The sequence below is a fragment of the Athene noctua genome, chromosome 7, assembly GCF_965140245.1.
Source record: "Athene noctua chromosome 7, bAthNoc1.hap1.1, whole genome shotgun sequence".
Taxonomy (NCBI): domain Eukaryota; kingdom Metazoa; phylum Chordata; class Aves; order Strigiformes; family Strigidae; genus Athene; species Athene noctua.
This window is the reverse complement of record NC_134043.1, coordinates 40,011,140-40,025,959: the sequence shown is the minus strand read 5'-3', so window position 1 is coordinate 40,025,959 and position 14,820 is coordinate 40,011,140. Positions and strand designations below refer to the sequence as shown.

The 14,820-nt window shown below is 47.3% G+C and overlaps 1 pseudogene; it reads left to right on the top strand.

Annotated features, from left to right (window-relative positions):
• Nucleotides 1–13,490: 13,490 nt before the first annotated feature.
• On the top strand, nucleotides 13,491–14,338 carry LOC141962655 (uncharacterized; annotated as a pseudogene).
• Nucleotides 14,339–14,820: the final 482 nt, after the last annotated feature.

The window sequence follows — 14,820 nt, the reverse complement described above, 5'->3', positions numbered from 1 at the left end:
GTTCATCCCTGCCCAAAACCAACTAAACCTTTACAATTTGAAAACACACTCAATACCTTATATATCGGTACTATTCTTAAAGGCCCCGTTCACCTCCCCTTTGTATTTATGTACGCCGGGCTAATCCTGGAGGAGCTTCCACATCCCATGGCCTAACCCGACTGTTAGTCAAAAATGACAAGCCACCCTCAGTCATTTCGGTAGTGAAAATGTAACTGAGGTGTCAAATGCCTTCTAGAGCGACTGGAGCGACAATCCAGTTTCATACTATCTTGCACAGAGCAAAACCGCCATCAAGCACAAAATCCATCTGTGACCTGTAAGGTGCTCACTGCTGGAACCCAATGGCCCTGCATCGTCACAGATGATCCCTGAAGGTGAGCAAGATGACGGCCGAGACCTTACTCATTATACAGGCCTGGGGTGGTCCAGGCCCCAGGGCTGCCCCCTGGGGGGGTGCAGCTTCGCCCACATTCTCTAGGCCCCTCCCCACAACAGCCCCCGACCTCTACCAGGCTGGGGGGCACCTGCAGAGGACACACCCATCGCCTCGCCCACCACAGTCCTGCACACCCCTCACCTCCCGGTGCTGTACGAGCAGCAACCCAGGTTTGGGAACCGCGGCAGCCTTTCAGAAATACACAGAGCAGCAGATGAGGAAGTAAAGGTAAAACCTGACACAATCCGAAGGCGCCCACTTCGGGACCCACTCGGTGACAGTATCAGTAGGAAAAATTACACGTATTTAAGTCAAGACTTACGCTCTGCGATCAATGCATTCCACTTCTCTTCCAAAACTACCTTCACCCAAAATGGCAATGACCTCATCTATAAAGAAAAAGAACTCAGTCACAAAAGTTGCATGTTCCTCAGCTATTAAGAAAACCAGGCAAACAAAAATAAAACCCACAAAAACACTAAGTACTATCACTGAAGCTCTTCTAGACTGTGCTGCTTCAAACTGTAAATATCTAGTTTGAGAGATGTTATTGGACAGCTCTCGAGGCACATTTACAGGGATCCCCTTCTACTATGTTCATTAACTTCATTTAATATTGTTGGGGGGGGGGGAAGGGAAAAAGAAAAATTTAAGTTCTATAGAAAAGAAAAACAATTCCCACCCCCAAACACAAAAGGTCAGGACAGAAAGAAAAGCCTTGCAAAGCCCCCTCACATCTTACACTAAAAGAACTTATCTATCTGAAAAGTTAATAAATTTTGAAGAATGTTCTATACATCTTCCATTTAGTATGTCTCCACTCCGACAGACCACGTGACCCTCCTCATCCTCCTCTAGGATCCTGGATCTTTTCCTTCGAGGACTCTTCTGGAACGGCAGCAAGATTGTCCAGCCAATCAATAAACCCAAGTGAATTCAGGTCAGAAAACAAAATTCATTCAGCGGGGAGATATTCAGGCATTCAGATACATGCCAGGCCACAATCAGCTGGCAGGCGCAATTTCAAATGCAGTCCCTGGAAATTCACAGGGCACATACTTTATGTTACAGGAGGAAAACATGGCAAGGAACAGATTTTCAGGTGAGATACGCAAAGCGGCAAGGCAACAAAAAATTACAATTGTTTTTCTTTTTAAAGATTGGTTCACTGAATCTTACTTCAGGATTTCAGTGACCGTATTTTTTTTGAAAGTGAAGGATTTAATCTCTCTCTCTCTCTCTCTCTCTCTATCTATCAATCAATCGTAAATAAAACCCCAACCTTGTGGCCAAACTAAAACACCCATCTTAAGAACTGGAGATTAAATCACTTGTGTGATTATTGGGTAAGAACTGATGTTTTAAAAATCATAAATAGCATATACATCACCTCTAGGCTGTCTCTGCTGAAGATTAGAAATCCTATCTTCAGCTTTTTTAAGAGTTACATATATAACACAGATCAGAAAACCTGCCCTGCTAGGGGGCAGACATCACGCATACCTGACTCTACAGATTTTTCAGTGACACTTAAAACATCTTACTAGATAAATTTTTTAAAAAGTAAAAATCTGATATAAGCTCCTTGCTATAGCAGCGATACTGAGTCAAAAGCAAGTTTAAAAGCTTGTGCTTGGATTTTTGAGCAGGGCTGAAATAAATGCTGGTCGTAAGAAGAGCTTAGAAGGCATGAAAGCGATGCCTGTATTGCAAGTACTCCAACTGATGGTTATTATGCATTCATCTGCTCAACTATACCCAGTGAACAAATAGCAGAAGTACGTTCTGTGGTATCACAAGCATACCTACAAACTATACGTTCTCACTGACGGAAATAAAATCCTAGCAAAAATAACCATCTACTAATATTCACCGAAGGAATAAACTGTTAATGTCATTGACAGAATTCCCCAAACTCCCACACTCAATTACTACTGCCCAGATGAGCATCTATCTTCTTAAAAGAGAATAAACCGAGATTAAAATGGGTCACACCACCTGTGGATGACGACGACAGGTAGGGTAAGGTGTCTCATATCTCCTTTTGTGACGACCCGTCCCGCTAAAACCTGATGATTTGCTACCGTCAGGCCCAGTACCACATCCTTGATCCTGCTTGTTCCTGGATGCTTCAACACAGCGTCGTTTAGGAGGATGGTCTCTTTCATTTACAGGTTTGGTTTCTGAACAGGTACTACAGACAAAGGATCAAATAAACAATTACAATTCTAGCACCCCTACCGAGACAGCTTTTTGTGCTAAGCTGTAACACATCTCTCTCAAAATATCTCCAACGCAAAAGCGAATACATTGTCAGATGACCCTATGAGAACAATTAAATCTTGAAAGATATGCTTAGTGATATCAGAAGCCAAGAAGTTATTTACCTGTCAGGAAGCTGGGAAAGATCCTGTTTGCCGTGCTCGTTCTGCACACTACCTAAGGCTCTCTTACGAGCTCTGCCACGTCTGCGAGCTGGAGTCCCGAAGAACTCCGGAAGACGGTCAACATCAACTTTGAAAATAAAAATTTCTAACCCTCGTTCAAGAATGCCTGCCAGAAGATGGCGCTTTTTTTGTGAGACTCTGGATTGCTAAATCATTTTTTGCCCTTGGTGATGTAGCCTGTTAATTGTCTCTGTACTTGCCTGGACAAATTGTTAGAGGCTCTCGAAACACGTACCCAGTCAGCTTTAAATCAACAGAGGTTTCAAGGACCGCAGACGACTGACAAAGACACCTTTGGAAACCACCGGCATGAAGAACGTTTCCAACGAGATGAATGCCTTTTTTATTTTTGGATGTTTCGCAGTACCGTCTGCTAGCTCGTAGTCGTGCTTTAAAGTCTGGACAGAACATAAATGCCCACTGTAAAAGAAACAAACTAAACACAGCTCTTCCAGTAAGCGTACAGATCAGCCTTCTGTACCCACAGAACAAAGAAAAAAAAACCAAACAAAACCCTCCCTTGCAACCCTTGCTTCCTTCCTCTGCTGCTCACTGCTACCTCACGCACAGCAGTTTCAAGTCGTGGCCACCCCTCTTGGCGCCCGGTGCCTGGCACAGCCCTTCAGCCACCACCTCAGAAGGAGCTTTCATGTTCAATTTTCAGTCCCTCGTGGAGTGCTGCAATTTTCTTCACCACACAGGCAGCCCCTCGTGGAGTGCCGCCATTTTCTTCACCACACAGGCAGCCCCTCGTGGAGTGCGGCCATTTTCTTCACCACACAGGCAGCCCCTCGTGGAGTGCCGCCATTTTCTTCACCACACAGGCAGCCCCTCGTGGAGTGCCGCCATTTTCTTCACCACACAGGCAGTCCCTCGTGGAGTAGAGCTCACCGAGCCGAGCAGTCCTGAGCTGAGCTGAGCTGAGCCGCCCATGTCAGTTTGGCTTTTAGGTGTTGAATGTCCCACAGCTGCGCAGGGCTGACACTCCCCCAGGGTTGGGGCAAAAAACACCCTTTCCTAGGATGAAGGTCTATAGTAAGCGATCTCAGCTTTTCCAAAGCATATATTTTATAAATGACCGAGATTAACAGAGAAAAGCCACATGCCAGTACCTAAATGGAGGTGTGATTTGGAGCCACCTTCTGACAGCTGCCAGTACCTGCAACAGACAGCTACCTGCATTCAAGCACAGGATCAAACTTCCTTTATCGTAGTAGTAGTTTCAAATAACAGCCTTTGGAAGGCTGACGATAAACCGCAGTTCTGTGGAAATCAACAGCTTTAGAGGCCACTCTGTTCTGCGTGTGCTGCCCTCCCTGGGCAGCCCCCTGGTTTGGCGAGGCCTCAGGCAGGCGCCGGCGGACCCGCCCGCCGCCAGCCGCGGCCCGGCCCCTCACCCCGGCTACTGCCTGCCGAGGCGTCGGGGCGCCAGGACGAGCACCGGGGCGCCAGGAGGAGCACCGGGGCGCTGTGCACCCGCCGGTTAAGCCTCCCAAGGGACGGGCGTGCTCTCCGCAACCCAGCGGCCCTCGGCTCCCACCTGACCAGCGATGGCTCGGAGCTACCGCTCCTTTTCTGCCGATGTGAGGTACTTGCTCCGACAGCCTACGCGCACGGCACGCCGGCTCCGCTCGCTCGCCCCGTTGCTGCAGGGTGCGGCCCGGCTCCTCCACCGGCGAGCGACCCACCCAGGACGCCCGCCATCCCCGCAGCCGCCAGCTCGGCCTTCCCGCGCCTCCCAGAGACAGGAGGGAGACTCTGCGGCCGGCACGACTCCGACTGCGGCGGCTGCTGGGAGTAAACCGTACCGTGCAGCCCTCTGTCAGCAGGGCGGCATTCGCCTCTGGAATATGAGGTCATGAGTTCCTTCAGGAAGAAAACAACACAACACAGCATGGCGGTTATTTAAAAATTGGAATAGTACTTAAAGCTCCTCTCCCTAAGTGCCTTTTCCCTCTGCCATCTTACCTTTAGGGGCTTACACCAACTTGCGACACTTAGTCCAACATATCTGTGTTTATCTGAGTTCAGCCGGGCACGATGGAAATACTTGCGTTTCCTTAAACAGACAGACCGGGGCTTGTTATTCAAAGACTCGCTAGAAGTTTATCGGCACGTTTGTTCTCGGGAACTGATCTGGGACTGTTCCACAAAGGTGGCCAGCTTGTTAAGTACAGCCCAAGGTGCATCCGAGTTTATTAACCTTTTTAAAACATGTGCTATTAAGCCAAATCTGAAAATATTTAAACTATAGCAGTCCAGGTGCAGAAGATGTAACTACCTGGTTTTCTCTATCATGTGCCTTGGCAAAGGCCCTAGTACTCGCTCCATCATCGCCAGTTGTTGTGTGTCGCTATTGGTCTGGAAGGAAAGCGAGAGAGACATTTTTGTATGTCGTGAAGAGGAAATTATCAAGAACCACACTTCATTCTTGACTGTACCCTGCAACTCATTTCAGATTAAGGAAAAAAGAGAGGCTCTAGTCATCTGTTCCCTGAAGGAAGTTACAGTGCAATGAAGTTTCTTTTCCCTTATTTGTCCCTCCCTTATCCTTTCTCCTCTTTGTTTGTAAGTTTCGGCCATACTGTCAAGATGACAGAATTCAGGTATTTGAGTAGTATTTGCCGATGGTGATAGAGGAAGCTCATCTGTTACTGGTGTGGCTTGTGCGTTACAAATGTTCACAGGGTGGACTTTCCGATCAAGCTGCTGCCACAATGTTTACTGGAAGCAACTTGTAGCACTCTTCTGCTGAGGAAGTTAGTTCCTTTGTGCCTGCAGCTTCTGTTCTCTTCACCTTGGCATTCCAGAGAAATGCAGCTTCGTTTCTGGCACAGACCATTCCCCTTAGTCCCCACCTCCCTGGAGCATAGCTGATGACCAAGCTGAGGAGCATTGCACATGCTGCATCCTTTGGAGTTTCAGTTACCTACCCGAAATACCGCGTATCCAAGGTAGTATTCTATGAGGATACATCCTATGCTCCAAACATCGCATGGCTGTGACCACCCCAGCGCTGTGAAAAGATGCAGAAGGTTCACACGTGTATCAGACTGCAAACACTTCCACAGCTCAAGCGCTCGAGACAGGCGACACAGCTGTGGCAGTTCCGTAGCAGGCAGAAAGTCCTACGCTCAAGAGCAGCCGAACAGATGTCTACTGACCTAGGATCACTTCAGGAGCTCTGTAAGGTCTTGTAGACACCAAACGGCTATGATCCTCGTCATCATACATTGCGTTCCCAAAGTCCGCAACTTTGATGTCCGTATTCTTGAGTCTCCGTTCGTCGCATTCCTGAAACGACACACAAGGGAGTGCAAGTGAGCAAGTAAACCCAGAGCAGAGCTGAGGGGGAGGTGGGGAAGAGGACAGCAACTTACCAGTTTGGGGTTATACTCTTCTGTGTAGTCAGAATTCACAAGTAAAATATTTTCTGGCTTCAGATCTGTATGTGTCAACTTGTTCAGGTGCAAAACTGCAAGGTAACACACACAGTTAGCAAATTCTGTGGAGAAAATGTGACAAATAAAGCAAAAAGGAAACCTACTTACAGTTCACAGATTTGCAGATCTGATAAGCCATCTGTCTGATGTGCTCCAGCGTAAATGGCAAGAAGCGATTCCCTTTAATAAAGTCATAGGTGCTGAGCCCCAGCAGCTCAAAAACAATGCAGACATGCCCTTGGTACTCAAACCATTCCAACATCTGGACACAGTGGCTGCAAGAGCAGGAAAATCCATCAATTGCAACAGAAGTGGTAGAGCGCCGAGATACATACATACGGTGCAGAAAGCGGCGTCACAGAAATCTTAAAAGCCAAAACAAAGTACAGCCGCCCTTGTCTACTCACTGTGTGTTGTTTGGATCCCACTTTTTTAAGTCTTGTAGCACCTGTATTTCGAAATAAGCTGCTTCAGAGTACCGAGGATCATTTTTTAATATTTTCACAGCTACGTGTCTGTCTGCCCTGAAAAGACAAGGTTTTAACAGTGATTAGAACAAGGAGTGGTTTTAACCAAGACTATTCCGTAATTGTCACCATATACATTGTTGATAACAATGGCAACCTCATCAGAAAAGGGATTTTTAAAGTACATACAGACTGAATAGAATCAAGGTTCATCCCTGCCCAAAACCAACTAAACCTTTACCATTTGAAAACCCACTCGATACCTTATATATCGGTATTATTCTTAAAGGCCCCGTTCACCTCCCCTTTGTATTTATGTACGCCGGGCTAATCCTGGAGGAGCTTCCACATCCCATGGCCTAACCCGACTGTTAGTCAAAAATGACAAGCCACCCTCAGTCATTTCGGTAGTGAAAATGTAACTGAGGTGTCAAATGCCTTCTAGAGCGACTGGAGCGACAATCCAGTTTCATACTATCTTGCACAGAGCAAAACCGCCATCAAGCACAAAATCCATCTGTGACCTGTAAGGTGCTCACTGCTGGAACCCAATGGCCCTGCATCGTCACAGATGATCCCTGAAGGTGAGCAAGATGACGGCCGAGACCTTACTCATTATACAGGCCTGGGGTGGTCCAGGCCCCAGGGCTGCCCCCTGGGGGGGTGCAGCTTCGCCCACATTCTCTAGGCCCCTCCCCACAACAGCCCCCGACCTCTACCAGGCTGGGGGGCACCTGCAGAGGACACACCCATCGCCTCGCCCACCACAGTCCTGCACACCCCTCACCTCCCGGTGCTGTACGAGCAGCAACCCAGGTTTGGGAACCGCGGCAGCCTTTCAGAAATACACAGAGCAGCAGATGAGGAAGTAAAGGTAAAACCTGACACAATCCGAAGGCGCCCACTTCGGGACCCACTCGGTGACAGTATCAGTAAGAAAAATTACACGTATTTAAGTCAAGACTTACGCTCTGCGATCAATGCATTCCACTTCTCTTCCAAAACTACCTTCACCCAAAATGGCAATGACCTCATCTATAAAGAAAAAGAACTCAGTCACAAAAGTTGCATGTTCCTCAGCTATTAAGAAAACCAGGCAAACAAAAATAAAACCCACAAAAACACTAAGTACTATCACTGAAGCTCTTCTAGACTGTGCTGCTTCAAACTGTAAATATCTAGTTTGAGAGATGTTATTGGACAGCTCTCGAGGCACATTTACAGGGATCCCCTTCTACTATGTTCATTAACTTCATTTACTATTGTTGGGGGGGGAAGGGGGGGGGGAAGGGAAAAAGAAAAGAAAAATTTAAGTTCTACAGAAAAGAAAAACAATTCCCACCCCCGAACTCAAAAGGTCAGGACAGAAAGAAAAGCCTTGCAAAGCCCCCTCACATCTTACACTAAAAGAACTTATCTATCTGAAAAGTTAATAAATTTTGAAGAATGTTCTATACATCTTCCACTTAGTACGTCTCCACGCCGACAGACCACGTGACCCTCCTCATCCTCCTCTAGGATCCTGGATCTTTTCCTTCGAGGACTCTTCTGGAACGGCAGCAAGATTGTCCAGCCAATCAATAAAACCAAGTGAATTCAGGTCAGAAAACAAAATTCATTCAGTGGGGAGATATTCAGGCATTCAGATACATGCCAGGCCACAATCAGCTGGCAGGCGCAATTTCAAATGCAGTCCCTGGAAATTCACAGGGCACATGCTTTATGTTACAGGAGGAAAACATGGCAAGGAACAGATTTTCAGGTGAGATACGCAAAGCGGCAAGGCAACAAAAAATTACAATTGTTTTTCTTTTTAAAGATTGGTTCACTGAATCTTACTTCAGGATTTCAGTGACCGTATTTTTTTTGAAAGTGAAGGATTTAATCTCTCTCTCTCTCTCTCTCTCTCTCTCTCTCTCAATCAATCGTAAATAAAACCCCAACCTTGTGGCCAAACTAAAACACCCATCTTAAGAACTGGAGATTAAATCACTTTGTGGTATTATTGGGTAAGAACTGATGTTTTAAAAATCATAAATAGCATATACATCACCTCTAGGCTGTCTCTGCTGAAGATTAGAAATCCTATCTTCAGCTTTTTTAAGAGTTACATATATAACACAGATCAGAAAACCTGCCCTGCTAGGGGGCAGACATCACGCATACCTGACTCTACAGATTTTTCAGTGACACTTAAAACATCTTACTAGATAAATTTTTTAAAAAGTAAAAATCTGATATAAGCTCCTTGCTATAGCAGCGATACTGAGTCAAAAGCAAGTTTAAAAGCTTGTGCTTGGATTTTTGAGCAGGGCTGAAATAAATGCTGGTCGTAAGAAGAGCTTAGAAGGCATGAAAGCGATGCCTGTATTGCAAGTACTCCAACTGATGGTTATTATGCATTCATCTGCTCAACTATACCCAGTGAACAAATAGCAGAAGTACGTTCTGTGGTATCACAAGCATACCTACAAACTATACGTTCTCACTGACGGAAATAAAATCCTAGCAAAAATAACCATCTACTAATATTCACCGAAGGAATAAACTGTTAATGTCATTGACAGAATTCCCCAAACTCCCACACTCAATTACTACTGCCCAGATGAGCATCTATCTTCTTAAAAGAGAATAAACCGAGATTAAAATGGGTCACGCCACCTGTGGATGACGACGACAGGTAGGGTAAGGTGTCTCATATCTCCTTTTGTGACGACCCGTCCCGCTAAAACCTGATGATTTGCTACCGTCAGGCCCAGTACCACATCCTTGATCCTGCTTGTTCCTGGATGCTTCAACACAGCGTCGTTTAGGAGGATGGTCTCTTTCATTTACAGGTTTGGTTTCTGGACAGGTACTACAAACAAAGGATCAAATAAACAATTACAATTCTAGCACCCCTACCGAGACAGCTTTTTGTGCTAAGCTGTAACACATCTCTCTCAAAATATCTCCAACGCAAAAGCGAATACATTGTCAGATGACCCAATGAGAACAATTAAATCTTGAAAGATATGCTTAGTGATATCAGAAGCCAAGAAGTTATTTATCTGTCAGGAAGCTGGGAAAGATCCTGTTTGCCGTGCTCGTTCTGCACACTACCTAAGGCTCTCTTACGAGCTCTGCCACGTCTGCGAGCTGGAGTCCCGAATAACTCCGGAAGGACGGTCAACATCAACTTTGAAAATAAAAATTTCTAACCCTCGTTCAAGAATGCCTGCCAGAAGATGGCGCTTTTTTTGTGAGACTCTGGATTGCTAAATCATTTTTTGCCCTTGGTGATGTAGCCTGTTAATTGTCTCTGTACTTGCCTGGAAAAATTGTTAGAGGCTCTCGAAACACGTACCCAGTCAGCTTTAAATCAACAGAGGTTTCAAGGACCGCAGACGACTGACAAAGACACCTTTGGAAACCACCGGCATGAAGAACGTTTCCAACGAGATGAATGCCTTTTTTATTTTTGGATGTTTCGCAGTACCGTCTGCTAGCTCGTAGTCGTGCTTTAAAGTCTGGACAGAACATAAATGCCCGCTGTAAAAGAAACAAACTAAACACAGCTCTTCCAGTAAGCGTACAGATCAGCCTTCTGTACCCACAGAACAAAGAAAAAAAACCCAAACAAAACCCTCCCTTGCAACCCTTGCTTCCTTCCTCTGCTGCTCACTGCTACCTCACGCACGGCAGTTTCAAGTCGTGGCCACCCCTCTTGGCGCCCGGTGCCTGGCACAGCCCTTCAGCCACCACCTCAGAAGGAGCTTTCATGTTCAATTTTCAGTCCCTCGTGGAGTGCGGCCATTTTCTTCACCACACAGGCAGCCCCTCGTGGAGTGCCGCCATTTTCTTCACCACACAGGCAGTCCCTCGTGGAGTGCCGCCATTTTCTTCACCACACAGGCAGCCCCTCGTGGAGTGCCGCCATTTTCTTCACCACACAGGCAGCCCCTCGTGGAGTGCCGCCATTTTCTGCACCACACAGGCAGCCCCTCGTGGAGTGCCGCCATTTTCTTCACCACACAGGCAGCCCCTCGTGGAGTGCCGCCATTTTCTTCACCACACAGGCAGCCCCTCGTGGAGTGCCGCCATTTTCTTCACCACACAGGCAGTCCCTCGTGGAGTAGAGCTCACCGAGCCGAGCAGTCCTGAGCTGAGCTGAGCTGAGCCGCCCATGTCAGTTTGGCTTTTAGGTGTTGAATGTCCCACAGCTGCGCAGGGCTGACACTCCCCCAGGGTTGGGGCAAAAAACACCCTTTCCTAGGATGAAGGTCTATAGTAAGCGATCTCAGCTTTTCCAAAGCATATTTTTTAATAAATGACCGAGATTAACAGAGAAAAGCCACATGCCAGTACCTAAATGGAGGTGTGATTTGGAGCCACCTTCTGACAGCTGCCAGTACCTGCAACAGACAGCTACCTGCATTCAAGCACAGGATCAAACTTCCTTTATCGTAGTAGTAGTTTCAAATAACAGCCTTTGGAAGGCTGACGATAAACCGCAGTTCTGTGGAAATCAACAGCTTTAGAGGCCACTCTGTTCTGCGTGTGCTGCCCTCCCTGGGCAGCCCCCTGGTTTGGCGAGGCCTCAGGCAGGCGCCGGCGGACCCGCCCGCCGCCAGCCGCGGCCCGGCCCCTCACCCCGGCTACTGCCTGCCGAGGCGGCGGGGCACCAGGACGAGCACCGGGGCGCCAGGAGGAGCACCGGGGCGCTGTGCACCCGCCGGTTAAGCCTCCCAAGGGACGGGCGTGCTCTCCGCAACCCAGCGGCCCTCGGCTCCCACCTGACCAGCGATGGCTCGGAGCTACCGCTCCTTTTCTGCCGATGTGAGGTACTTGCTCCGACAGCCTCTTCACTTGTCACTCCGGCTCCGCTCGCTTTCTGGTCAATTCCTGATGCTAAGGCAAACTGACGACACAACTTCCAGATGATCATCTCCTAGATATTTAGCTCAAAGAAGAAAAGATAAATAACTCTAACTCTAAATTTCTAACCCTCATTCAAGAATGTCTGACTGAAGATAGCGTTTTTTTGTGAGACTCTGGATTTTTAAGGGACTGTTTTGAGTCTAGTCTGTCTCACATTGCTGCTTTGCAACTACCATATCCTGGCCTCAGCATCCTGTTTCTGTGAAGTAGTACGCCTTGAAGGAGACAAATAGTCCCGGACAAAACCACGACATCCGCCCAAGGCTGGAACAGCAGCAGCCTTGGTAGTGCCCACCAAGCTACGCTTGTGTGCGAGCAGGGTAGGTGGTGCGAGAGAGCAGGTGGCAAGAAGAGGCTGAAGGCATCGTAGGTTAACTCCTGCCAGCATGACCACCGTAAATACTTGGGCATGCCCGCACGGAGGACCACAGGGCGGCACATATTGCAACAAGCCCCATGGAAATGGGCGGACTAAATCATGGGGACCGGGACTATAAAAGAATGGACTGTATACTCCTCTCAAAAGATTATTGTTGCCTGTTGCTCGATGCTTGATAACGTATGCCTGAGACTTTGGCGGAGCAAGGAGGACGGACCATCATCATCGGCACCGAGACCAAGCTGACAGAACATCGCTGGATCCCCGGTCATGGTGGTGGTAATTAGCTGCATTGCTATTGTTCTCTTCCATAGGGATTCTGACTTTTTCCTTTCTTTTCCTCTCTGTCCTATCGTTCTTATCAGTTGTTATAGAAGATACAGTTCATAAGGTTGTACAGCATCTGACCTCTTTTGTGTCTTAATCTCGCTCTTGGGATCGTTTAAGAACCCTCCCCGATATCAGATCAGAACATTTTAAATTGGCGTCACAGACAGCATCCCTTGAGATGAGAGTGCTGTACTACCTTGCTGTGTTGGATGCAAACCTCTCAGGACGAAATAGCCCCCTTTGTGTTACATTAAGGTGTGACCTCCTGAGAGTGAATGGTGGAGACTGGACAGTGATATTGCATTTGTGCTTGGGTAAGGTGTGGCCTCCTGAGAGTGAAAAGGGGAAGCTTGTGTACCAAGGTGTGGCCCTCTCAGGACAAAAACCCCTTTGAGTTGCTTCTGTGTGAGATTCAGATCTGGTCTCCTGGTAGAGAATAGGGGAAATTTGACATTAAGGTGTGACCGTCTCAGGACAATAAACCCCTTTGAACTAGGAAAAGGAAAAAGAATGACCACCCAGAAGGCAACCAATGCTTGAGATGATGTGCCCTCAGGGGCTGAAGGAATAGATAAATTATATGATCTTCTGGAGGCGCACTGATCCCATCCCTCAGTCCAGCAGCGAGACTGGGTGAAAAACCACTGGTTTCAACCACAGATGTTGTGGATCAGATAAGGGTATTGCTGAAGGAAGCTAAGGTTAAGAAGGGAAAAGAAAAAGCTATAATTTGTGCTAGGAGCGAGCCTGGCAGCTGCGGTGGAAGAGAGAAAGAAGTCTAGTCAAGCTGATGCTGTAATAGACTCTCTGCAGATAGTCATACAGACCCTGCAGAACCAGTGGCGAGACACCAAATAATTGCTAGAAGAAGAAAGGAATCAAAATATAATATTGAAAAATGAGTTGTGAGAACACCTTTTGGTGGAGATAGATACACTGGCAGAGGCAGAAGTGAAGCTTTTGGAGAAGGGGATACGGCAAATCTATCCCCAAGGAGATTTGCAGAAGGCAAAAGAAACTGTATAGAGTCTCCCCCATATGTATCCACTGATTAAAACAGAGTAGATGTACAAGGACGATAGTGATAACCGTCCTCATGTCATTACCAACGAAGTCCCGTTTACAGCAATCGAACTGGCAAAACGGAAAAAAGATTTTGCAAGGACTGCAAAAGAATCAGAGACAGAGTATGTGTGGAGAGTGTCTCTGTCACGAGGGGACAGAATTTTGTTGTCAGAGAAAGAAGCAGAAGGATATTGGGGTCCAGGTGTGTTTCTAACTACTGTCGAATGCTGAGCCCCGTGGTCATTGACTCAGAGAGTTGCATACTGGGCCGGAGGGCTGAACCCCTTAGAGAGGGGAGAGCCCCTTGCCATAACGGACACAGTGGATCAGTTAGTGGGAAGTGTGCAGAAGGCAGCCTGTCTCCAGATGATGTATGATCAGGAGCTCAAGCCCAACCAAGGCTCCCCGATGATGATGCCTGTGGACCCAGAGAGGATGACTCCCCTGATACAAGGACTCCCTGACTACCTGAAACCCACTGGCATTCAATTGCAAGGGAAGATTCAAAACACTCCTAATGGAGAAAGAACAATGGCCGCTCTGGAGGGGATAGTGACCCCTGACCATCGACTGCCAGGAGGAAAGTATGAACATAGGGAGACGTAGCCCAGGAATTGATTAACTTTAGGAGAAAATATGATGGATCGTCCCAAAGAACTGAAACCAGGGTCATACGGGCTGCAGAGCAAATTAGTGGACAACAATCATCCATGAGGAAGGGACAAGACTTGGAATCTCCTCGCGGTCAGAGTTCTGGGAGAGAGGCACCTAACTCGACAAGGCCTGTGCTTCAGAAAGGCATTCCCCAGGACCTGATGGACGGACTCCTGACCCAAAAATTAGAATGACTTGTGCAGAACTGGCGAATGTCGCTGTACAAGGTCTCCAGGACCTTGAGGAGGATGACAAGGTCAGTCACCTCCTGCCTAGCCTGGAGGACAGCTTGCAGGTGGCAAACCTCCACCCCCCACAATCTATCCCATTTCCCAGGACAACCTGTCTTGGTCAAACTCCTCACAGTGGACAAAGTGCCACTGGTGTTGGACACACCCTTTAATAAATACACCTGGAAGGCAAAAGATGTCTGTGGAAAAACTCATAAGATTCACACTAGATGGATTGTTCCCTCTTTCTAACCAGAGAAGCAAATTTGTTCTTTTGTTTCACTTTCAGGAGGAAGCAGGCGACACAGACGCACCCACAGAAGAAGTGAAGCAGACGCAGATCTTAGTGTAATTTGGTTAGGATGTGTATGCTATTTATTACAGTATTCTGTCCATTTACCTATGAGAATGAAGGGAAACCAATTCCCCCATCTTCCCGCAACCCA